This window comes from Mustela nivalis (genome assembly GCF_964662115.1).
Source record: "Mustela nivalis genome assembly, chromosome: 3".
In the NCBI taxonomy this organism is placed as follows: domain Eukaryota; kingdom Metazoa; phylum Chordata; class Mammalia; order Carnivora; family Mustelidae; genus Mustela; species Mustela nivalis.
In genome coordinates, this window is record NC_139022.1 from 121,594,001 (window position 1) to 121,620,095 (window position 26,095).

At 49.6% G+C, this 26,095-nt stretch overlaps 1 protein-coding gene across 5 annotated transcripts in view; it reads right to left on the bottom strand.

Annotated features, from left to right (window-relative positions):
• Positions 1 to 26,095, bottom strand: part of KCNIP1 (potassium voltage-gated channel interacting protein 1) — a 340,059-nt gene that overhangs the window by 186,410 nt on the left and 127,554 nt on the right. The gene's annotated exons all lie outside the window — the stretch shown is intronic.

Consider the following 26,095-nt stretch of genomic DNA (forward strand, 5'->3'; position numbering starts at 1 on the left):
CACAAAGCCCACTATCTCCTTGTGCCCAAGAGGGAGGGGAAAAGGGAGGAATGACCCGAACTCCAAAGGCCTTGAAGCTCTCTGATGAGGAGAATACCCCAGAGATCAGCACTGACCTGTGATCTAAGGCAAGATGAATCAAGATCTTCTGGGTAGAGGCCAACACAGAAAAAAGACCGAGAACCTAATGCCGTCAACATTATTCCTTCCTTTGGCACCCCTATGTGAAATGGAAACTGTTAGAAATGGAAATGCAACTCCAGAGAAGAGGGTGGGAAACCCGAGTTGACTAAGATTTTGTTTCTTTCACTTGGCAGAATGGGAGCTTGAAGTTGAAATTGATTTTGGTTCCTGAACAATAAAGAACACAACAGTTCTTGCAGACCCGTCTGTGGTCTGAGATTGCTGCAGACTGAAAACCAAGAAAAGTCTTAAAATGAAGTACTGATCTCCAGGACTTAAGTCAGTTTAAGGACTTAAAAAAACAAAAACAAACAAACAAACAAAAACCTAAAAAAAAAAGAAAAGAAAAGAAGAAGGATCTTGGAAGATTTCCTGGAGGAGGTGACTCAGGAACTGGGTTTTGAAGATCACAGAGGAGTTGGCCAGAGGGATAAGGTTGATAGTAATGATGAGGGTATTCCGGGCTTGGGAACTGCCTATGAAAAAGCTTGGCAGAGAGAGAGGGCAGTCCTCTTTAGGGAATTAAATGTGGCCTGGGGCCAGGTAACACTGGGATATAGTATGGGTTTAGTTTGGAAAGAGATAGGGTTAGGACTTGGATGTTCATAAATGGTGAAGATTTCAGTGAAGATTTCTAAGGCTAAGCTGGCGGCTGCTTCATGGGTGGGGGACTGGGGCTCCTGTGGTGCCTTATACACTGTTGACACACTGAGCCCTCTTGGGGCTGAGTCAGAGGTACAAAGAGCACACCACCCTCCTATCATCCTGCCCTGTGGGGCAAAGGAACCAATCCTGTTATTCAACAAAGCAAATTACTGAAATGTCCTCATTAGGAACAGGAGTGACATAACAAAGCATGCTAATTATGAGATTTGAGGATCCAAGTACCTTAGGTCTGATATTACCAAAGACTGGAATAATTGTCAGTAGTGGACTTGCCTGCCAGGGAAGGATTGGGGCTCATTATTTCCTGATACTGTAGTCAGCACTTATGTGACATGTAGTGTTTTGCCTGAGGCCTAAGGGCCACAGGTACCTCACCACCTCACTGGTGGTCCTCAAATTCCCTGCATCAGCAAAACCTGGGAGGGGAGAGTGCTGGATGTGTAGGATCCCAGGTCCCAGTTCAGACCTCTTGAATCAGAATTTTCATGTTAACATCATCCTGAGGTGATCTGTTGCACAAAAGTTTTAAAGTGCTGATGTAGAAGGCAAAGGCTTCCAAAGACTGCCTGTTGTAACAATTCCCCCCTCTACTTCCTACAGGTCTGTTTGCAGTCACACACTCACCCTGTTCTACGGACAGTCCAGAGCTCATGCTGCCTTCTAGCACCATGCCTAGAACCCACAGGTTACATTGTATGAGGGATGGGTCTATCAGTCAGGGCTCTTGGTTGCAAACTATGGTATCCCCTCCAGCTGGTATATCCAAGAGAAGGAATTTATTAAAAGATATTTAGTAATTCAGAGACTCTCCAAGAGGTCCAAGGTGTTAGGTTTGGAGGGCATCCTAGCTAGAGCAAGATTCAAGCCCTATCATGAAGACCTTTCTGGAAAAGAACCCACCGCTCAACATAGACACCATGGACACAACAGAAGGAGACCCCAGAACTTCCAAAGAGTTGGTGGCCTCTGCTGCCACCTTTACCAAAAATGTATTCCATGCTTGACCCATTTCCTCAGGTAGACCACTTCCAAATATGGCCTCACCTGGGTCCATGTGCTCTCTTAAGCCTAGATGTGAAGGGGGTGGGAAGGCTGAGGGTAAGCTCCCTCCTTAGGGAGGGGGAGTTTGGGCCATATGCATAGAAAAAAACATTCAACAGATCTTGGAAAGCTACAAACTTTCCAGCCATGGGGCCAGTCGTGTGGGTAGCTTGCTGGGTATGTGAGGCTGGGAGTCCAACAGCCCCATCCTTGTCCTTGAAACCCAGCTACATGATATGCTAACCTTTGGGCAAAGCATCTCACCTCCTTGAGTTCAAGTTTCCTCATCTCCAAGATGACAAGAGTAAAAGCATCACTGAGAAGATTAAAAGGAGAGTTTGCAAACCTGTGATACAGTACCCAACACAGCGGGTACCATTAACATGATACTCAGTAGCTCTGACGTCATCACCAGCATACCAGTCCCATCCCAGAGTCCCAGCAAACTGCTGTGCTTCGATTATATTTGTGTTGCCACCTGAACAATCACACCTTTGAGGGGCAATGAGCACCTGCTACGTGCCAGGTGCTGCACGAGGTGCTGCAGTGACAGGTAAGAGAGCCAGTCCCTGCCCTCCAGGTGCTGGCCATCTGGGAGATGCGAACATCCCCACAGAATTCTGCGCCTGTGGTGCTGCAGAAAAGGGCCTCTCCCATCATTAATCCTAGAAGGAACTATTGAGACGGGAGAGCATTCAAGAACAAGTCTCGCAAGTGAGCAAGGAGTGGAAAGAAGGCCACCCAAAGTGTACAGACCAACAAGAACAAAGGCATAGAAGGGTGAGGTCGTGAGGCATCTTTTGGGGGAAGAGTATATGACTAGGAGTCTACACTCTGAAGTCAGACTGTTCAATGTGGGTTCAAATATCAGCTCTGCCATTTATAAGCTCTGACCCCGGGCAACTCTGTTCCTCTACACTGTAAGTCTGTTATAGTTTATCGTCTCTCGAATGGGAATAGTGGTAATAGAACCGATCATAGAGGTCCCTCAGAAGAGGCGTGTTCAACGGCTGGCACAGCACCCAACAAAAAGCAGGTGTCCAGCAAACATAAGCAAGAATGATAGAAAGAAAGGTGAACAGGGTCTCCTCCTGTTCACCTTTAAAAAAGGGGGTGACGTCTGTTGTTTCTGCTGGCCCAGTAGCCATTCCCCTTCCAGGGAGAGCTCTTGGTTTTCCCACTGTCCTTCAAACACAGTCCAGTTGGTTGTTAAGGCAGAACTGTCCTTGTCCCAGATGCTGGCTAATCAGAGTACAGCACATGGCTGATTGAGGCCAATGAGAGCTAGCCCTGGGACTTTTCCTGGGACCCTGAAAAGAAGTCTTTCCCATTGAGCTTGCCGGCCTGGCAGGGTATAGATCTGGGGCTGCTGGTGGCTACTCTTGGAACCCCAAGGTTGGAGCTCTCCTGAGAACAAAGCCAAACAAGAGAAGCACAGACCCGAGAGAAATGGAAATGAACAGATTCTTGTTGACATTTTCTTTGAGCACCTGGATGCAGCTGTGACAGAAGTTAACCATATCCTGGCTTTCCTAGTACATGAACCAATAAATCCCCCTTTCCCCTTAAATAGTAAGAGCTGGCTTTCTGTTATTTAAAACTGAAAATGTCCTGCCTAATGCAGATGGAATGCCCACTCACCCTTCATCCCACAAAGGGTTCACAAGCCCATCTTTGGGGCTAATGACCATATCCTACTTAATAAGACTGTCGCTCTGTTGAACAGTTGAATGGAGCCCACTGGGCTCCAGTCTCAAATTCAGGGTATGACCCCATCTGGAATGACATTCCCACTTGCATTTAGAGACAGGATCAGCACAAATCCCTGAGAGAAGTCTCCTCCTTCCTAAATGAAAAATGGCCTGAAGTCTTTCCAGACCCTTGGATTTCTTTGACTGGGTGTCTGTGATCCTGTGACATCTTGAGGTCCCAGAATGGGTCGTGCCTAAAACAGAGAATGTGCAGGGGGAGGTAATGGGCCTTCCTTACTCCGACATCCCCCAAAGCTCTCACAGTTCCAGATAGGCCTGGGACTTGCCCCTTATCAGCAACATCACATTCTATGACATTTGTTTCCAATCATCTTTCAGACACCTTAAAGGATGCTCTATGACTTTTGGAGCTCCTGCTGTGCGCCAGGCCCTAGACATAGCATGTCACGAATACTCCTCATGGGAGCCATGCACGGTGGCCCATCCTATAGGTAAGGAAGGCCTCCCTGCTGGCAAATATCACAGCAAAATGAAGTCTGGCCTGTCATTCTTTGCACTAGTCCTTACGGTGTTGAGAGTATCTAAGAACTTTGGGGGACTCTCCAGATACCCAGACCATTCATGGCAGCTCGATCCTGTAAAAGGGGCCTGCTGATGGGGTCCAGGAGAGTGGCGGTGATGGGTAGGGTAGGGGCCAGGGAGCCCGTGGTGGGCTCTGGCTGCAGAGCAGCTGGAGTGCTGGGCCAGAGCGGCTTGGGGGGGACTCGCTGCTGAGAGGCAGGCTTCCTCCAGGGCAGGCCCCGGGGTGAGAAATCATCCCCACTTCCTAGTGTAGTCAATCCTCAACACTCCAAGGAAAGCTCCAGGGGCCTTCCCAAATCCTCCAGCTCACAGGAACCACTGAGGCCTGCCATCTCCCCGAGAACATGCGATAAAGGAGACCTTTCCTGAAAAGGAGAAGATCCCTTTAGAACTTCCGTGTTTCTATAAATATAGGACGATGTTGTTTTTGAAACTGTTGAAATGAACTCTGGCCCTAAATAAATGCTGTGTAACATTAGATTACATCATGACTCTCAAAACAAAGGTTTTGTTTGTTTGTTTGTTTGTTTTAGTCCTTCTGCTCTTACCAAGGACCCAAGGATAGACAGAGGAAAAAGCAACTGTTTTGAGATGTGTGTGCTGGGGCAGGTGTGTGCATGACCAAACTTCAGCGCAAGGACTATCCCCCCACACCTCCAGGCCTCCAAAGAGCACCATTCAAGTTTGTACCTTTGCAAAATAATCAGTGACCACCTGCCACACAGACTTCCAATCATTCGTGAATATTTTAAACGGCCAATGTCAAACTCCTTTGCTTGGTTCTGTCACAGCTTTGAGCTGTTGACCTCAGCACGTGGGTCCTTACAACATTCAGGGCTCCATTTAATGAATGAGCTAACTTAGGCTGCAGGAGATAAAAGGATTTCTCTGAAGTTCTACAGAAGCCACAGGGTCAGGGTCGGAATTCTCACCCCAGTATTCCTGATGCCATGCCCACGTGGTTTCTCCTGGGTAGCACCCTGCCTCAGTGTAATTCAGCTCTGCAAACATTTATTCATTCAGGTGTCTCAAGTCTTTTTTCCTTTTTCTTTTTCTTTTCTTTTTTTCTTTTTTTTTTTTTTTTTTGGAATGAGGCAGAATCCTGGCAAGTAAGTAAGTCAATATGCAGCTTTATTTAACTCCTGCCATATGTCACACCCTGTAAACGGTAGCCTTTCTCTCTGACCTTAAACTTCTTGTCTTGGAGCTCCATGCTGGGCTCCTGTGAGCAGCAGAGTCCTGTAGCAGAGAGAAGGCTCACCTAAGTCAGTCTAGGGATGGAGGAGAGGCAAGGGATGGCTTTCTAGGAGGTGTGATGCCTGTGCCAAGTCCCAGAGGACAGCAAATGGTTAGTCAGATGAAGGGGCAGGGCTGGGCAGTGATGTCCCAAACCCCGGGCTAACAATGCCTCAGTCTTCCCCTCCCGGATGCTATAACCTGGGCTCCACTGGTGACTCTCCAGTTCCAGCAAATCTTCAAGGCCCAGAAGGACAGATCTCCAATTAAAAAGAGGCATAGTCTGGTGCAGTCCGTACCTGATATGCCGGAGAATGAACCTCTCCAATGACAGCTCCAACTCCGCCCAGAAAGAGCAGAAAAACCTGGGATTTGGAATTTCACGGGCCTGGATGTGAGCTTCCCCCCACTCCCCAGGCAAGTCATTGCGTTCATAGACCTCCCTTTCTTCATGTGTAGAAGTGCACTACTAGGCAATGATTTTTACCAGATGATGATTCTGAGTGTGTACGACTCACCAGGCACCGCTGTAAGCTCTGCAGACCTGGTTCTCATTTCAGAGTCACATCATATAAACTGACTTTTACAAATGAGGGAACTAGGTCCCTGGGAAGGGGACCCAAGCGTGGCAAGTTCACAAAGCTGGAATGTGGAGGAGGCAAGTTGTGAGCCCAGCCGTAGGTGAAAGCACCTGCGGATGCTGGGCATAGAGAGGGAGCCCCTGAGTGTGACACCCAGCAGGGCGGAGCCAGGGCACGGCACATGGATGTTTCCAGGGTGGTATTACCCCCGGAGCGTGTGTTACCCCAGGAGAGCATCCTGGCTGGCTCTGGCTTTCTCAGCAGCCCCGTTTCCCTGGTGACTCTGACGTACAGCCCTGTGCAGAGATGAGGTTTCTGGGCACGGGACAGAGGGTAGGAGGCACAGCCAGCACACCCTGAATAAACACCCTCGGCCCTTGCTGAGCAGCATGGCAGAGACACTGTTACTTGAATTACTCCCAACAGGGCACCCCGGGGATGTCAGAAGGCTTTGCCCCCTCCCCTGCCCTGCAGCTTTCAGAACACCCCAGCCTGCCTCTCCTTGGTTGTCTGAGAAAGGGGCTGGCCTGTCACCACATTCTGCTGTCTTTGCAATACTACGGTCTGAGTCAGAGACCCACGCAGCAGGGAAGGTCAAGGCTTCCTAATTAACTCGAGGAAAAACTGCCAATCAGCAAAGATCTATGTAGGGTTTTCACAGAGGTCTTCCTTCCTGTGCATTCCAGGGAGGAAATATGCACTGATCGTGTGCAGGGACGGGTGCCCTACAGAGAGTGGCCGGCTTGATTACTGCTATGGTTAGATGTGTGCAGAGCCCTTGCTAAGAGTCAGGCGTGATCTAGGGGCTTTTACACTGATGGTGTCCTTTAGTCCCACAAACTCCTATGAAGCAGGTGTTATTGTGAGGTCCCATTTTATAGAAGAACAAACTGAGGCTCAGGGAAGTTAAGTCACGTGTGCGAGGTCACCCTAATGGTAAGAGCTAGAGTCCAGGTTAGAAGCCAAGCACTTGGCAGGGTCCAGGCCCAGGCCCTCTGGGACAGGTTCCTCAGACACCAAAGACAGGGACCTGCCCAGAGACAAGGGCCTGCTCCCCTTAGCTGTTTCACAAGCCCAGGCTGGCCCCTCCAGGTATGGGCTCTTCCCACAGAAGAGCACATAATGGGACCCCATAAATGGGGCATCTCAGACTGAACCCAGGGCCTCATCGAGGCTATATGTGCTAGACAGAGTTCCCCAGGCCCCAGATGGAAGCCCACCCCTAACTGAACCCGCCATCCGATGTCTTTCCCCTTATTTACATAACTTTGAATAAAACCAAGTTGCACATTTTTCCTCCTCTCCTTCAACTGACTTGTCTCCCTTTCACACCTGGAAAGTCCTCACAACTCAGAGGACATGACCGTCCAAGAAAGCTGTCTGGCTCCAAACTGGGGGGTGGAGCGGCAGAACAGAGAACTCCAGGCTGGGATTTGGGGATCAGTCACCCATCAAGGGTGATGGGGTCAAGCCTTTCCCCTTCTCAGAAACTCAGTTTCTTTTTCTGCACAATGAAGATGTGAACTAATGGGAATTTTTTTTTTCCCCCTGGATTTGACATTTTGTGAGTATCCACCTTGGGGCATGCAGCAAACATCTGATAAAACAGCTACTGTGCACTAATTATATTCTGAGTGCTTTACATGAATCGTTTTACTGAATCCTCCCACCAGCGCCATGGGATAGGTTCTATTGTTACTACGACTGCTATGTTATAAATGTAAAGAAAGAAGAACAGAGGGGTCGAGTCACTTGTCCAAGGTCACACAGGTAGCACGTAATGTGTGGTTCCAGCGCAGAGAGGCTGGCTCCAGAGCCTGGAACATTCACCCTTACATTCCCTCACTCCACAGGTGCACTTTCAGGCATGACAGAGCCACATCTGAGGAGCCACAAGAGCACAGAGACATCCGATAGGGCTGGTTGCAATGAGAGGGGCAGGCGATGCAGTGTGGGAGCACAACCAGCCTGAGCGGAGCTTGCCGGAGTACAGCGGGTGCCGAGGGCGATGGGAAACCACAGAGGGGCACTGAGTGTGGGAAGGCGCAACCAGATCGACACTAAAAAAGATGAATCTGGACGTGGGGAGGATGAGGTCATGGGGATGAGGGTGGGGGCAGGGAGGCCAGTGAGGAGGCCCCCGCCACAAAGCTGGAGATGATTGAGGAAGCTTGCCCTGGACCATGCAAGTGGGGCGGGGAGGCGAGGCGGAATGAATTGACATGACGAGCCTCTCTGGACACGAGGACAGTGGAGGAGAAGAAGGTTAGGATTCGGGTTTCTACCCGGGGAAGGGTCTCATCTGAGAGGACAAAGCCGGCTGAGAGGCAGATGGGAATGAAAGGAGGAGAGCTCAGGTGGGGATGTGATGAGCTCTGTCCGAAGGAGATGCCCAGCATGCATTGGAGTGCATTGGAGGATGCACAGCTGAAGCTTGGAGGGCGGTGTGGGTGTGGCTTGGCCTCATTGGCCCGCAGGTGCTAGTGGGAGGGGATGTGCTCTCCCAGGGAGGTGAGGCCTGGAGGGAGTGCACGGGGTGGGGGTGGTGCTTAAGTTAGAACTCTGGGGACCCCCGCCTCAAAGAGGGTGAGCAGAGGAAGAGAGAACTCATCGGCTTCCCACCTCTCTTGGCTTGACGTTTGCCAGATTTTAGCCCTTGCCAGATAGGGTTCTTAGGAAGCTGAATGGTTGCCCTCTTTCTTTTAGTCTCTGCTCTAAGAAGCAGCAACCGGCCCCAGTCCCGGAACCCTGCCTCTCCGCTCTGGCACCAGCCCAGGATTCTCCAGCAGGCTCTGAATCGTGTAATTATCCATGCAATAATTATGCCTGGCAGAAGCTGCAGCTTTCCTGGGGGAGGGCTTCCCAGAGCATCACCTAACAGTCTTATCCCCCTCAGACTGCTCTGAGGACATCCGCTGCAGCCCAGGCGAGCCCTGCCCACCGTCAGAGCCAGCCCCGGGCCTGAGGGAGCGGAGTCATCGCGTGCAGAAGCAGGTGGGCATGTGGAAGTCCGTCTCTCCGGGAAACCCACCGGCACCACGCGGTTTGGCTTCCTAGATGTACCCAGCCCCATCCTGCACTGGGCCCACCCAGTGAGCTGCCATCTCCCACGGCCCTATTTATGACCCAGAGGGGGGAATAGCATCTATCAACTCTGAGCGAGCAGCTAATCAGTTTACTTGGTTGCCTCGGGTCTTCCGATGTAATTATAATTCCTACTAAGGCACTGGTGAGTGTCAGACTCATTTCACCGACCGCTGCAGACACAATCATCAAAGCGCCAGGGTTCCTTTGTTCCAAATCTGGTACAGACGAGGCTCACAAGGTATGCTTTGGAGCGAAGGCTGAGCACAGGATTGTTTTTTCTCACCTCCTCTCCTTCCTGCTTCCTTCCTTCCACAGATCAGGGAGAAGCTGCTGGAATGCCCCACATGCCGCTGGAGATAGACCCGTACCTCCAGGGCTGTGAACGTGGCTCTGGCGCGCTCCCGGGCCAGCCAGAGAAGCCTCGTGACGAGGCAGGAGCGATGCCCAGGGGAGGCTGCTGGCTGCTTCCCAGAGACCTCACAAGGTGGCATTTACCTTGGCGCCTTCCCCAGCCTCTGGCCCCCAGCCTTGGAGGTGCGGAAACCTGATTTTGCTAGCACACCCAGAAGGGACCCATCTGTCAGGAGAACACTCTCATTAACCCAGATCATGAGACCAAAATATAAACCACACGGAGAAATGGAGCTGCTGTGCCAAACAAGGGCTGCCGAAGGGGTCACCAGCATCACCGTCTTCCCCCCTGAAGGCACCTTGTGCTAATGTGTCTCCGGGGACACTTAAGGGTCCAGGACGCTGCCTGACCACTGGATACCTCCGGCTCTGACGGCCGCCTCCTCTCCCTGGCAGGGAGACAAGCTGACGCGACAATCACAGGGCAGGTCCCTGGTCAGGGCAGGACTTCCCTGGACAGGTTCAGCATAAACCCTGCCAGCTGACCTCTGGCCCCTGAGCTGTCCTCCTCCACATGCAAGACGGCCATACAGCCCTGGGCTCAGACTCCTTTCCCAGGCCGGACCCACCCCGCTCCTGTGGGGCCCATTTTGTCTGGGGCAGGCCCGGCTGTGGCCTTTACAGTACTTCTGCCTTGTGCTTCCCCAAGTGTGTGGCATTGTCGCAGGGCTAGCCAGAAGTGGCATTTTCTGCAACCCCAGCCCTGCCTTCCACCTGAGTGGGGTTACGCATCAAGCTCCCCCCAGCGAGATCTGAGCATAGTGATGGCTGTTGCTGTCGGGGCACAGGGAGGAAGAAGCAATGTGCCATCGCTCCTCCCTTCACCTACAGGTAAAGGACACCCGAGGACTGGTGGAGTGACGAGTTAGAAGCAGGCTGGGTCCCTGCATGACCACACAGAAGAGCATTCCTTGCCCATCAGGAACACTCACGCGGAACAGTTATATGCATGATCAGTAAAATGCTATGTGGTAATCCGGCGAAATATTGGGGTCTATTTGTTATAACAGCTGGTATAACTCTAATGAATAAATGTGCTATTCCTGACCCGCTTCCCTGAGACTACAGTCATCATCCAATGGCGTGTTAAACCTTCGGAGACTTTAAATTCCTAGTCAATCACCCTCTCTTGAGTCACACCTAAAGGCGGCTGATGGTGAATTCTGCACTTGGAGGTTGCTTTCCCAAGTTCTAACTTGATTCCCCCCCTCCCCCCTCCCAGATATCTTCCTTACAGATCTTAAGCCACAGGCATCACACGGGAGGCAGAGTTCGCAAGGCACAGAGATGCCTACAGATAACCCAACAACAAATGATTGGAACGTTCTTTTAGCCTGGAAGAGCAGTTCAAACACACACACACACACACACACACACACACACACACACACTCTCACAAAAGCAGACTGGAGCCAGACAGCCTGGACTGTAGAGAGGGAGAAGCAAATATGACCTTCATCAGAATGGGGATGCAAATACATTTCCTCTGTCTCCCATGCCAACTGTAATCAATTGCCAGTGGCTGCCTGGACTGCTGTGTTAAGAAGGATGCTGAAGTTCCATTATAGCACCGAAGGAAAAAGAACTACTGTGGGTGACCAGCGTCTGCCACGGTTAATGGACAAGCAGGGAGTGCTCATGCTGGGAACTTTCACACTTGTGCTGGGGACTAAGATGTGGCTGCAAAGGAGCTTATACACATCGAGGCTATGTAGCCTGAGACTGGCAGAGTCCATCCCTAACAACCGAAACTCTTGTCAACCCTCCAGTGAGTGCCTGCTCTGGAGTGGGTGTTTAATACATACTTCTAATTCAGCCTCACAGGAGAAAGGAGGCCCTAGGAGAGAGCTATTATCCCTTTTTTACAGAGGAAGGTCCTGAGGCTCAGAGAAAGTAGGTGACTTATCCAAGCTCACGAAACCTAAGACAGGCTGGGCCAAGCTCCAGACCAGGGCTGCCTGGCTTCTAAGTCTGTGCATCTCACTGTTACAGGGAGCGTCTCTGAACTGGGTTGAGAGGAGCAATGTATGCTAGTCTTTCAGTCTGGCTGCTGCCCACCGACATATTAAGGCAAGGTGGGAGTGGGGGCAGAGGATGTGTCTCCCAGGAAACTCACATGGAAGTCATTTAAAGACCATAATTGGTTTGGGGTTTGAGTTTCCTACAGCCTCCCCTTGCCTCTTGAATTGGTTCATCGTTCCTCCACTGTTCCGGAGGAAGGCCAAGAAAGGCAGGAAGAGAAGGAGAAGGAGAAGGAGAAGGAGAAGGAATGGGAGATCCTTGTGTTGTCTGTTCTGACTATGCATGAGCCACTGGGGTGAGATCGTGGGCCTGGAAGTCAGGAAAACAGGAACCAGTCCTGCGTTGCTCCAAGTTGGCTAGGCAATTGTCAGAAGCAACTTTTGTGAGCCTCAACTTCCCCAATATCAAATGGGGAACCCACTTGATAGAGGGTGTAGAGTCTCTGAGTGACGGTGCTACAGAAACTAAGGGACACACAGGGCTGGGTTCAATATTGTCCCCACACTTACCAGTGAGGTGAGCTTGGGTGAGTCACTTCTCCTCTCTGGGCTTTAGTGTCATCACCTCTAAAATGCATGAGAACAGGAGCAACCTTGTAAGATTGTGTGACAATTACAAGATGATTTAGGGGACGTGCCCAGCATGGTGTCTGATACTCTATACACAGCAGCATGCCTTCTCTCTCTGCACAAATGCACACACACCAAACATCCTTTAAAGAGCTCTTCCTGTTTGGGGCATCTGGGTGGCTCAGTTGGCAGAGCGGCTGAGTCTTGGTTTTGGCTGAGGTCATGATCTCAGGGTTGTGAGATCGAGCCCCACCCTGGGCTCCGTGCTCAGCAAGGATTCTGCTTTGGGTTCCCTCTCTCTCTCCCCCTGCCCCTCCCACAACATCTCCCCTCCATCAAAAAAACAAAGAACACATCATTGAAGAGCTCTTCCTGTTTGACACCTGGAGTCACTGGGTGGCATTAGAAGTCGCGGGAGACAGCTAGGGAGCAGCTTGTCTCAGTTTCCACTCTTTGCAGACTGTACCTGGTGCTTGGTCACCTTGACCAAATTCAGCTCAGGATCTGTCCACCCCTGCATGTTCTCACTCACCCCATGTCTTTGCTTCAGTTCTCCTTTCTACCCTGATTCCTTTCCACGTGTGCTGACAGCAAGAACAAGCGTGAGAATAATAAAGACAACTCCTGGAATCCTCTCTCGACGGCTTACTACGGGCAGGCGGCCTGCTACCCTCACTCTCCAGGTTTACATTTTCTTCCACACTCTTATGACCCTTCTTCCTCCCTTCCTGCATCCCCTTCTTGACTTTGTTCCAGGGTTTGGAGGAATAATAAATCCACTCCAGAGACAGATAAAGGCTGAAGGCAGCTCTAATCCCCAAAGCACGTTGGCCTTTCCATTACCTGAGCCTGAGCCACCTGGGAAACAAATTCGCACCCTCACTCCGTTTACACTTTATTTTCCATATTCTTCCCAAGAAACAGATGTCCTCAGGATTATTAACCTCACCGGACATACGAAGAAACCAAGGCACACGTAATAACTTATTTAGGGTCACACAGCCCGTGAGAAGCAAGTCTGAGATTTAAATCTAAGACTGTTGGGTCTCCAAGTCTTATTTCTTGTTCAACACAACAGTACCTGAATGCAATTGTTTACAGGTTACCGCATCCCACTGCCCAACAATGTGTGATGTATTAGGATGAGAGTTCCAAGACCAGGGTATTCAAATGCATCCAAACCACACATGTTCCATCGAAGAGAGTATGAATTTTCTGGTCTATCATTATTCACTACTTTAATGTTAATCTCTCCACCAATGATAGAAATAATACCTGCTACTGATATTAAAAATTACTACAATTTATTGAGCCCTTACTATACACCACATACTTGAAAGCCACAAGAACCCTACAATGTTGACATATGATATTCCTTTTTTACAATGAATGGAGAGGCAGACCCTCCAGGCACCTCTGACTTGTCCAGGGTAGAAGGTGGGCTATGAAGGCAATCGATTTGAAACACCTTCTGTAATCCCTCCCACGTTCAGGGGGAGGCACTTGCTGCCAAGAGAATGTCTCCAGGGGCAAGACATGCCTCTTATTCATGATGCACCAGAAACGGAGCTGAGGAGAGAGATATGAACACTCCAGAAGCAGCTAGTGGGAGATGCCATTTTTTTCTGCTCTTCCTTGTGCTCAGTCAGCCCAAAGTCAGAGAAGAAGGTGGTCAGGCCAGGGTGACATCCAGGGGTTCCCAGGAAGTCTTCCCAGCATCTTGGAATAGAAGGGCAGCTGCGCTGTCCACACTGGTCACGGTGTGGGTGCAGGTGCATTCTGATGAGATAGGGAGCTACCTGACCACCCTACGTACCTTTGGAGGCAGGGCATTTAAATCTGATGAGTTCACTCAAGAGTATAGCCTATGCTCTCCTGAAAGTTTACTCTTTCATTCCACAAATATGTATTGAAGACTGACTATGTGGTAGGCATGGCACTATGCTTTGTCCTGGGAATGCCAGTCTCATAAAGGCAGCCTGTATGAAAATGGCTCTGAAAGTGCCAGCCATAGATAAATCTAGAGGCATGAACTGCTGTGTCTTGTTCTTTCCTACTGCTGACAAATGAATCTGGGGGAATTAATATTCTCAGGGTTAGAAATACCTGTGTGTAGACTGGTCAAAGAAGATAGATTGCAGAAAGAGAAAGATAGCTTCAAATCCACTGGTGCCACCACCACCATTCCTAGCATCCTCATCCCGCCACCAACACTACCACTAACACCACTATTTCACCACCACCATCATTGCTAACATCAGCTCTAGTCTTGCTATCATCACTAATACAACCTTTTCACCATAGCACCACCATCGTGCCCGCATCAGCACCCCAACCACCCAGTCAGTGTTAACTCTACTATAAACATCACAATTGCTGTTAATATCATCATGCTTCACCAACACCATGACCTATCAGCTCTACCATTACTACTCTAATACCACTGTTCTCACTGTCACCAATGTCTCTGCCATCACCAGTTTTAGCCCTAGTATAGCCATCACCACTGCCAATAACACTATTCACCACCCGCTATCACCATCACCGTTGCTACCACAACACTACCATCACCGTCAGGAGCGTCATCACCACCACCATCAAAAGCATTACCACACCTGTGATTATTATCATCCTCTACATATTAAGACCCATGGTTTACGCATTGCCTTACAGTGTATAAACACTTGTTTTCCCGTGATCTCATTTAATCCCCATGACAACCCAATGCGTGGACATAATGACCGCTGTTCTTTCATAGATGCTGAAACCGACATACAGAGAGGGGTCAAACAATTTGCTTCAACCACGCGGCTTATAAAAGGTGAGCCAGGACTGGCCTTCCATTCTATTTCACTCAACATGCCATACCTTTTCTATCAACTCTAAACTGTTATGAGATTACCTCCAATGCTCTACGCTTTTGCACGAAACAACTGTCTTTGATGGTGTGGATCCTGCAGATATGCTGAGAGGAGACTCAACGTTGTGCCCAGGCTTCTTCGCTACATTAATCCCAATTAGGGAATCCCAAGTCCCCATGCATCTCAGTGAAATGTTAATTCAAGCCACCAAATGCCCCCTAATGTGCCCAGAACGGTGTTGGACTCGTTAAAGAAGCTCAGAAGGGCAGAAGGAGAGGTTCAAGTGTGCTCTTACCGCGAACAGCCAAGGCATGTTTACAGGGAGCGATTATAGAGCAATTCAAGGCAATCAATTGCTAAATCACGCAGGACAAACAGCGAGTGAACTGGAGGGGGGGCTGGGGGGGGAACAGCTGTGGGCTGAAGTGATCCCTAGGAGACTTCTGGCAAGACAGGGGGAGGGGCATTGGAGACAGTCTTGACCCCCACTTATTAGTCCTTTCCTCATCCTTCCTCCCTTTCAGGACCTTTCCCCTCCACCTTCCTGAATGTGGACGCCTGACTCTGGGTCTCTACCTCCAGTCTATTCCCTCTCATTTCTCCTGATGACCTTTCTACCGATTTCCTTCAAGTCACAAAAGTGCAAAGCATCACCTTCCTTTTTATTCCTTCTCATTTCTTGTCTCCCTCAATGACGTTGCTCGTCCTGTTCCTTCTGCCTAGAGCTTTACTAACCTACATTCCTGCACTGGCCCAGCCCTTCCTCTTTAATCAGCCTCAAATGCTATTTCTTCCAGGCCTCCTCCCTGATTCTGCAGCTCTACCCTCAGATAGAGATGCCCTTTCCTCCTCCAAACCCCCATGGCGTAACACAGTGTGCAACTGGGTGTAAGTCGGTGCTCAGATACAGTCTAACCTGGTGATTAAGTGGGCAGGCGCTGGAGTCAAACCATCTGGGTTCAAATGCTGGCTTGCCTCCTCCCGGGAGGTGAGACTTCAGACATCTCCGCATGTCCTCTGTTCTTCAGTTACCTTATCTGTACAGAGTCCAGCAATAATGCTGACTTCCTTGAGATGCTATAAGGCCTAAATAAAACCAAGCTGCTAAAGTTGGAGCTCTATAGATTTGCTTTTAATATTATTGTCATCAGAGTGATGCTCCTTGAGGGCAAAGACAGGATCCTACACCATTCTTCTTGTTGGGCAGCTTATTTCTTAGAGGGCGGGGAGGGGGACAGGGGGATGGAAAACTGACTGAGACCCAGTACGGGCTATACGGTGTGGACCAATGCCCAGAGTGGTTTGTCTGGAAGGTTAGGAAGACCCAGGGATGGTGGCATAGTCGCACAAGGTGAGGGCAGGTGGAGTAGGGGAATAGGCAGTGGGGAGTGCAGGGTGCTCCTGAGAAAGTCAGGACAGGATTTGATACTCAGTCTTTAGTCCCTACCACCCTCCTCATAATGCCCCCGGGGGGTGGGGGCACCATATCTGCCTCTGGAGTCGGTCAGAGTTGGTGGGAATCCTGGCTCTTCCATCAGCTGCCTGGAGGGGCTTAGCCAAGTCACTTTCTCCTGAGCTGCAGCTTCCTTATCTATAAAATCAGGGACTGATTGCTATTTCTCATAGCACGAGATTTCATGTGTTATATGGAGATGAGCATGGGTTGTCGTAAGGATTATATCGAAAGCACTTAGCATAGTACTTGGCAAAAAATGCTGCATAAATGTCATTTGTTCTTACTATTCTTTTTTTTTTTTTTTTTTAAAGATTTTATGTATTTATTTGACAGACAGGCATCACAAGTAGGCAGAGAGGCAGGCAGAGAGAGGAAGGGAAGCAGGCTCCCTGATGAGCAGAGAGCCCGATGTGGGGCTCGATCTCAGGACCCTGAGACCGTGACCTGAGCTGAAGGCAGAGGCTTTAACCCAGAACCACCCAGGTGCCCCTGTTTTTACTATTCTTTTTCTCCTTACTATGAGAGCTTTTAAAATAGTATTTGTATTACTATTGTTATATTTGTCAACACCTTGCATAATGCCTGGCACATAGACAATAAGTCCTCAATACGGATTTTTTTTTTTTCTTTTTCTTCTCTGGTTCCCACTCAGATGCAAAAATACCCAACAGCCCATTCAAGAGATGCTTAAAGCACCAGCAAAGTGGAAGCATCAAAAATTGTGAAAAAAAAAAAAAAAGTGTTTTGAAAGTTTATTATCTATTTCTTTTTAAATCAACAAAGTAGTCATCATGGAAAAAAAAATTCAAATTTCATTTGACTTCCTTAGACTCATTTGACTGTTTCTGTTGTGAGCCATCTGAGTGGTAGTTGGTTAGGTGGGGGGGGAGGAGGCATCACAATCACTTTCAGCTGTAGGACCTTGAGGACTTAGAGTCCTAATCCAGCCCAGAGCTGGCAGTCTGCAAAGGAGAAAGGGAAGGAAGTCAGTCCCCTGCTGCCCTCACTAGGTGAGAAGAGAAGCCTCTGGAAGAGACCCTTGCTGAGTGGGCAGATGGGCCATCTGGGAGAGTGGCACATGGGTGAGTGCCAGGGATGGAGAGAAGATGCAGCCTCAGCCCCACATGGAAGCCAGGTGCTGTAGGACCTCCAGAACGCTCCCTCGGCTGCCAGCAAAGCCCTCCTCTCCCTTGGGGCCCACAGTCTACATGAGTGAAGTGAGGAGGTGACAGGACCAATGGGAGGCTGGTGGCTGTCACGTTTGGCTCCCGAGGGCTCAGAAGCCAGCCGCTGTTATTCAATCTCTTCTTGGGCATCTGAGGCCTGCTTGTCCTGAGTGAGGCCTCAGGCCGGAGGAAGAGGCATGCGGTGGGGTACCTTGGTATCAGACAAGCTTCAAACCCTTGCTCTTCCATCACTAGACCTAGGACCTCCCTGTACCTTGGTTCTCCAGTTTGCAAAGGGAGACTGACACTAGAACCATCACAGTGCCACTGTACAAGTTTAAGGAGATGGGGTATGAAGAAGGATCTGGGACATACAGGCCCTGAAAAAATTCAAATCGCTCCTCAAGCAATGCTTCCCGATCCCTCCAGTGTCTATCCCAAACAAGTCTACTGATCCTGGATGAGTGCTGCTTAACGTTTAGTGCAGGACGCTTCCTCTGACAGCTGGCAGGATTGCTTGTTGGTTTTCCAACAGGGAGGTGCTACTATGTCCTATGGAAAAGGCATTTAACTTCCACGATTCAAGCTCTTCCTCTGTTTCTTAGACTCCTTCTAACTCCATCATACCTTCTGGCTTCAAATCCCACACCGAGGCTTTGTACAGAAACTGGGCTGCCAGCCTGCTCTACAATTCAGAGCACTACCAAGGAAATCCCTTGCGGAGAGAGGACTTTAGTCCGCACGGCTCTGTCTGCCCTCTGTCCCGGCCCATGTCTGAGCTACAACCCGCCAAAGACTCAGAACGCATCCTTGTCATATCTTCACGTGTCACAGAACCTGCAGGTAAAGCTGAAGGGAGGGCTGGCAGAATCAAGATTCAGGATCTCACTTGGCTGGAATAACATTTCAAATTAGTAAATTAAAACTTAATGGGCATATAGAGCCCTGCACTTCTGTTTTATTTAAGAAAGAAAGAAAAGCTCGATTGAAGAAATGTTCGTCTGGGGAGATCAGACTTCACAGCGATTTGTGTGACAACAGGCAGGACTGGGGAGGCCTGGGGTTCAGATCCCAGATCTGACGCTCCGGCTTCGTGATGAGGGGCAAGCCACTCACCTCCTTGGAGCTCCTTTTTTGTTATCTCAAATGAGACTTGAACGAGGAGGCTTCAAAGATCCCTTCCAGCTTGACATGTAAACTTAGAAACATACACATAAGCACTTACATACGTACTATAATCTGGGCCCTAGGTCAGCGGGCACAGAAGCCACCTGGAGACTGTAGTAAAACGTAGGTTCTGTTCCAGCAGGGACCAGACACTGCATTTCTAACAAGCTCTCACATGGCAGCGAGACTGCCTCCATCGTCCTAACAACCTTGGAGGAAATGACTCTCAACATCCCAGTTTTCTAGATGTAGAAATGAAGGTTCACAGAGGTAGAGGGGCCTGCTTGAGGTCACAGAGCTGACAAGCCGCAGAGCCAAGGTTGGAAGCCAGGTCTAGGAGTATATGCCCCAAACCGCCACGTCACCTGCCAATGTGTACTAAAGCTATAGGCCAACCCACGGCCAAGGGCAGAAAGGAGGCAGCGAGGGAACAGAAAGTGGATGCACCAGCGAGGCCTCGTGTTGGTTTCCTTTGCCAGGATGACCGTGCTCCCACTGACGGACCCCTCCCTGCCTCTCCCCACCACGTGCAGACACACTGACTGATTCTGCTTCCTGATTAAGAAGGTCTGGAGTCCTAACATACTTGGAGATTTAAGTGCTCGATCCTTCACTGACAGGCAATGATGGCTGCAACAAAGGGAAAAGAATTTAGTTCACATAAATGATTAGAGCGGGGGAGTGATGTTTAATCCTATTAATGAATTTGCTAATTGGCCTTCTGCCCCCAATCATTTCATATTTAGGCTTTTGCAGTGTCAGATTAAATGGAAACAGATCCAGGGGTGGTTTGAGATGAGGCTAAAAGCATTTTGCTCAGGGCCTGCAGATGGCTCGGTTGTTCTGTATGGCTAATGAGGTCTATCCCGGAATGCCTTCTCCCCAACGTCCACTTTCCCCATTTGGGCTGTTCTGCCTTGTGGCGAGGGCAGGAGGGGAGGGGGATGGGTGTAATGCCCAAGAGCTCAGGCCCCGGGGTCAGCCAGAAATGGGCGCTGCTATCCACGAACTGTGTGCTCTGGGCAAGGAGATTCCTTTCTTAGAACCTCAGTTCCTCATTTGCAAAATGGGAACTGTAATAGGGGCTGTCCTCCAGGGCTGGGAAGAGGTTATGAAAATAATGTAGGAAAAGGCCCGAGGAAGGTACCTGGCAGAGAGCAGCAGTTACCATCAATTATAATTCACCCTGACAGATGATCCCCATTTTTCTAGCTCACCATTAGGAGTCTCCTTCATCATCTAAAGTTTCCACCTTCCTGTCGGAGTTACCAGAGAAACCGGGACTCCAGTGGCCAGTGCTGTGCTGGCTCTGGGTCCCAGAGGGATGGAATCGGAGGTTGCAGTTTGGAGGGACAGAGCTCGCCAAGGACTGCCCAGTCACGGTGCCGAGGAAGCAACAGAGGAGGAAGGGACCTGCTCTGAGATGGGACGAAGGCAGCAGCAAAGCCTGTACTATACCAAGTTGCTAAAATCATCACACCTGTGCTCACTCCCTCCTTGACCCCATACACATAACCTTGTAACGGAGACACAGTCATTGGCCCCATTTTACAGAGGAGGAAATGGAGGCCTAGGGAGGTTCAGCTAGAGTCAGAGTGCCAGAGTTTAAACCAAGATCTTACTTTCATGCAGTGGCCCTAACCATTTTTGCAATCCTGTCCTTAGTCCCCTGATTTGAGTGGAGTATGGTTCCCATCTCCCCCCTGCCCCAATGAGGATTGTTGCCTGGCCTGAAATCACAAGACTTAATCCTAAGTTCTGCTCCCCGGGCTAGGATACAGGAAGCCAGTGATATCCCAGTCGATGACGGCAACTCCCTGAAGGTGACCCATTTAAAATACTCCCTGGAGGGAGGGGACGCATTTAAGATAAGTCAACTTTGTTTGAAGGTCCCAAGACTCCCAATGAGTCAGTCTCTCTCTCTCTCCTCTTTTCTCTCTCTCTCCTAAACACTGCTCATTCTCTGCCTGATGAATGGGAACATCACCTCCAGGGCCATTATGCAGAACTTTGCAGCACTTCTCCCCATAAGCAGACCTGGATTTCTGATCTGTGCCGCCGCATTCCTGCCCTGGTTGGAGCCATCAGAAACACACACCCTGATCCATCCATCCTTACCTCTATCCAGCCAACATCCATCAGCTCTGGACCCAATATCAGGCCTGACAGAAACCCTGGCATAAGACTCATTCCCTTAGAGCTAGTCGGAGAGATAAATGTATAAATCCATAATCACACAATGTTCACGATTACAGCAAGGGGAAGCCGCAACGGCTGCAGACGTAGCAGGGGATGGAGAGATGTACTCTGCCTGCAGGAGCCTGGGAGAGAAGGACACTGAATGAGGTCTTGAAGGATGTGTAGGAGTTCGCCAGGAGAACGGGGAGGTGGCGGTGGAGGGTGATCAGAAGCCAGAGTGAACCCTGGGCAGAGGTAACATCAGGGAAGGGATGATGAAGGGTACTTAAGAGATTGCTTAGTGAACAGATACATGCGTAGACAAACGTACAGGTTTATGATCTCACCCTGATAAGGTAAACGTGAACCTGAAATACAAAGGAGGCCATTCTGGATTAGTCATTGCTTTAGTTCTCTTTTCTTTCTTTCTTTCTTTTTTTTTTTTTAGCGAATCAACAAAAGAGTGAAAGTAGAGATACTTTCCCATCTTCTCACCTTCCCCCAGAACACTACACACCTACTGATATCCAAAAACTACCAGGACTCTTCTTGACTGAATTCATAATTTTTAGCTTTCTAAGAAGTGCTTGCTCTAAGTTTATGGTTAATTATCTGTACCAGAGCTTCCTGCACCCTTGACTCCTTCCGAGTTTCATGGCGGACAGCTTAGATCCAGCACTGGGATAGGATGACAATCAACACTCTTCATGCAAAAACAGTCTTTCATTATAGCCCTCCTAGTACTTCATCGCTCGTTCATTAATGATGGGTCCATTCATTCCTTCATGACTTCCTATCTTCAGTCATTCCTTCCTGCATTCATTCGATACCTCATTTGCTTCTTTTCATTCATTCATTTATTTACTCCCCCATTCATTCAATCAACCATTCTTCCACTCGCTTGTTGGCACACACACTCACTGTTCCTTTGCACGTTTGCAAAGCATTTATAGAGCAAAGCCCTTCTAGGTATCCAGTGAGGTCCAAGACTGGGTCCCTTACCAGGTAGTGGGCTGAAAGCCTTCTCATTTTGGACCGTAGTCCCTCACTTCTACCTTTCAATCTTCCCACCTCCCTCTTTCTGTTCATCTTGATCCCCACTGACTTTCTTCTGGAACGGAGGGCCTAAGAACTGTGCCTGGCACTGGGTGTGGGCTCCTCATCCTTCTGTACCTACCAGGAGCTGGGGAACACTGTTCTCAGCATCTCCCTGCTAAATGGTAAACAGATTCAGTACATTCTGTGGACAAAGCCAATTCAAAGCCAGCAGACCAAATAAGAGAATTCATTCCAGACAGTGGGCTGGTAACTGAAATTCCAGCGGGAAGCTAACTTTTCCTGCAGGGTCTGCAATTCTAGAAAATAACAGAGAACGGCCAGCCATTCCATTATTTATAATTTCCTCCAGAAAAGATGTTTTTGAGTACCTACTATGTGCAAGAAACCAAGCTGGGGACTATGAGGAATGATCCAGATAAGCTCCCTGCAAGAAGCTGACACCTTGGAGAGGTGTGGGGGGTGGTGAGGAAGGGGTTAACACCGCCATCCAGTGCCCAATTCAATGCATAACTTGGGAGTCCTGAGAACGCACACCTCAAAAATTTGGGGAATGTAGACTGGAGAAATCACTACTTCCTGGTGTCTGGAGAAGTCTTCTTGACTGACTGTGGGAATAGCTGAGTGAGGTCTTGGGATATGGGTGGGATTGTAATCGTTGGACTAGGGGGTGGGGAGAGGGGTAACAGAGTGAAAGGATGGACAAAGAGGTAGAAGCGGGTGACGCCGCCCAGCACAAACACCTCTGTAAGTTAGCATGCCTCTCTTAGACATCAGGAAACTGGCATTTCCAAGGTGAAATGATTTGCCAAAGGTCCTTTGAGACAAAGGGCTGTGTGACAGCAAGGGTACTGCTTCTTTCTGCCTCTCCTTGGTCTTCCAGATCTTCTAGGTTGAACACACTGCCCGATTAGCACACTACAAACACAGCTTCTACAAACACAGCTTCCTCAGGAGCTCTCTGGTTCCATAAATTCTCCAAGGTGCTCACTGATCTAGGAATCAGGGACCCAGTCCCACATTTGTCTCTAACTTACCATACGGTCTTAGAAAAATTGTCGAGTACCTGTGGGATTCAGTCTGCTCGTCTGTTCAATGAGTACTCTGGAGATCCCAAGCTCAGACCTTCCTGAAGGTTCTGAATGCTTTCTCTTGGTCACAGAGGACTGCCCACCGTTTGCTTATAGGCAAAAATCTCTCCTGCAATGGTCTTATCATTCAGGGATGTTCTCCCTAAAGTCTCTTGCCGGCCTACCCGCCCAGGACCAGCAGCTGCACCCACATCATCCTTCTCTGGCCACCCCTGACCCCAACCCTTCACACTTATTCTTTAAAGCCCAGAGCAGGTATGAAAAGCGCATACAAAACTCTGGGAGCTAGAAGTTCTACCGGGGACTGGGAGGCGGAAGCTGAATCCCCCAAAGTAGGGCTTTTCTCCTTCCTCATGAAAGACAAACAAAGATCCCAAACAGAGAAAGAAAATGAATTTGAATGCTTTCATCCAGTGACACAGCTCTTAAACTAATTTAGATTTCAGCTGCCTTCAGGAAGCTCTCCCTGGACGCCCAGCTTGGGCTAGGTGCATCTCTCTTTCTCTCGGCACTAATCACATGGAGTTTTTGGTCCTACTTTAAAAAACATGTATGTGCCACCAAATCATAGTTTGGAAACATGCAGGGCATTTTTCAGCAGGAAATTTTCCAGCCATAGAGCAGAGGTCAGTGGGGGCTGCAGGGACAGGGCCAGCATCTGCGCATCTAGGGTTTTGGGGTCCTAGTTACCTGGACGGCACTGGAAGGGAGCTCCAGAGATAAGCCGTTAGGACTCCCAGAGGCACTGCCTACTTCCACAATGGTCTCATTCTAGACGTTTGGAAGCCACAAACAGTAAAGCTATAAATTGAACAGTAGCTAAAATGTGCTGACCACTTTGTACACAGCAGAGCTGGTGCTGATCATTTGATTTGCATTATCCCTGACATCCACACAGCCCAGCAGTGGTTTTTAAGGAAGTAACTACAACTGTCCCTGCTTTACCGTTGAGTAAGACAAAGCTCAACAGTGGTGAAACCTGGATTTGAACCCAGCAGGGAGATCACTTCCTGAACTAAAAATCTCCATCACCCTCTTCTGACGGCTTCTAATTAGATCTGAGCCTGATGTCTCAGAGATCATAGCAGCAGTTCCAGTAAGAGCATCAGCAAGGAAAAGCTTCAAATTTGAGAACAGGATGGGACCGGAGAGAAAGAAGGCTCAGGGACCTGGTGAGGAAGTGACCCCTGACCACTGGCCTCCCCAACCCATTTCTAAGTCACCTCCCTCTGCAGGAAAGGTCTTCTGCTGATCAGCATTCCACAGAGGAAGATGGTGAGAGAAGACTGATCAGGGCAAATGCTGGGAGAAATGTACACGGCCGGAGCCCTGGGCAATTCAGCCAACATGGCGGAACTCTCCGCAAGAGGGACTGGCCACTCAGGGATGGGACAGCTTGTCATGGCCGCCTGCCCAGTAGCCTTGTTCTGCTGTGAGCTTCAAACAAGCATTGTTGAGAGAGTTAAATAAGAAAGTGCCCAAAAAGCACTTATCAGGCACACAGCAAGGGAGGGCTCACTGAATGCTGTCATCCCCTCTTCTCTTTCTTAGGGTCCTCAGAGACAGTAAAGAGCTCTGGCTTCTGGGAATACTGTGGGAATTCACTGGCGTGACCTGGAATTTTTTGTAGGAGAAGGGACGTCTGAGCTCTTAATCTTTGCACGATCCTGTGCTAGAAGCTCCATATCCATCCTTTGTATTTCCATGCACTTACAACCATCTCCCTTGGGTCCCTGGTGGCTCAGCCCGCACTGTATATGAAACAGGATCCTCCCTCCTTCTACTCCCCCCACAACCAGTGTCCTGCCTGGACGTAGTATTCTCACCCACTTTATGGATGAGAAAACAGGCTGAGAGAGATGGGGCTGGCCTGAGATCTCAGAGGGAGGGAGTGATGAATCTGGGTTGCATGCCCCAGACCCCAGCAGACTCCAGAGCTCAAGATCTTTCTGTGAAACCTAGCGGCCTCCCAGAAGAGCCACAGGCATTGAAAATATTTTAAAGCAAGTCCCCGGGTTTCTTGTTTCACAGTCCCCTGGCCTCTGGGACCTCACAGTGGTCAGATAAATGATGCAGGTCTGGTGCTGAATTCTGCTCCCACACAAGGAGCATCTGAGGGTTTGTGAGAAGCAGGGCTCCGAATGTCAAGAATCTGGGTCTAGGCTTGCAGACCCTGCCTGCCCAAGACTGGTAAAAGGGCACGCTGAGCCTTCCCTGCACAGAAGGATGCATGACTCGTGCAGCACTATACCCGTGTTCTAGTATGTAAACACCAGTCCAGCTTTATCACCCAAGATCTGCACCCGGAGATCTCATCCTGCACTGCTCAGCCAGCCTGATGTCTCTGGGAGCTGGGCCAGATGCCTGGACCCTTTGAGGACAGGTTACTCATGGGGAACTCTGAGATGCAAATTTGCCTAATGAGTCAGAAGAGACCAAGCAAGTCCTAAGAGCAGATTTACCGAGCACCTTGGGGTCCACCCTTGCCTTAATACGGTTCTAATCACTACCCAGCATGAAGGTTGAGGAACTACAGCCCCTACCTATAACCAGAACCTCAGCTCCAATGGCAGTACTTGAAGGTTTAAGTGTCAGGTTACTTAAAATCCTTCGACCTCTCACCAGAAGATTTGAGCATTAAACGAAGGAAAACAAAACCCCATCCTTTTCTTTCTTCCTAACTGCATCCTGTCCTTCCGTTCCAACAACCAACTTTCTCACATAGTCCCTTATGGCGCAACATATGTTTGGCCCAACTTCACAAGGACTCATTGGACAACTGTCCCACTGGTGAGACTGGGGAGGTCTGAGCTGGGGAATGGCAGCTATGGAGCAGGGGGTATCACACTTTCTAATCTTTGACAGAAGCTCACTGCTCCATCACACCTTGACAGTGCTCTCAGCCCCCCAGCGGTTCCCAGAGCATGACAGCACCCTTGTGTGATGCCCTCGCTCCTAATGACACCCCCAGCCACCAGGACATGCACCGGGACGTGAGCCCAGGGAGTTGTACCCCCTGGCAGCAACTGA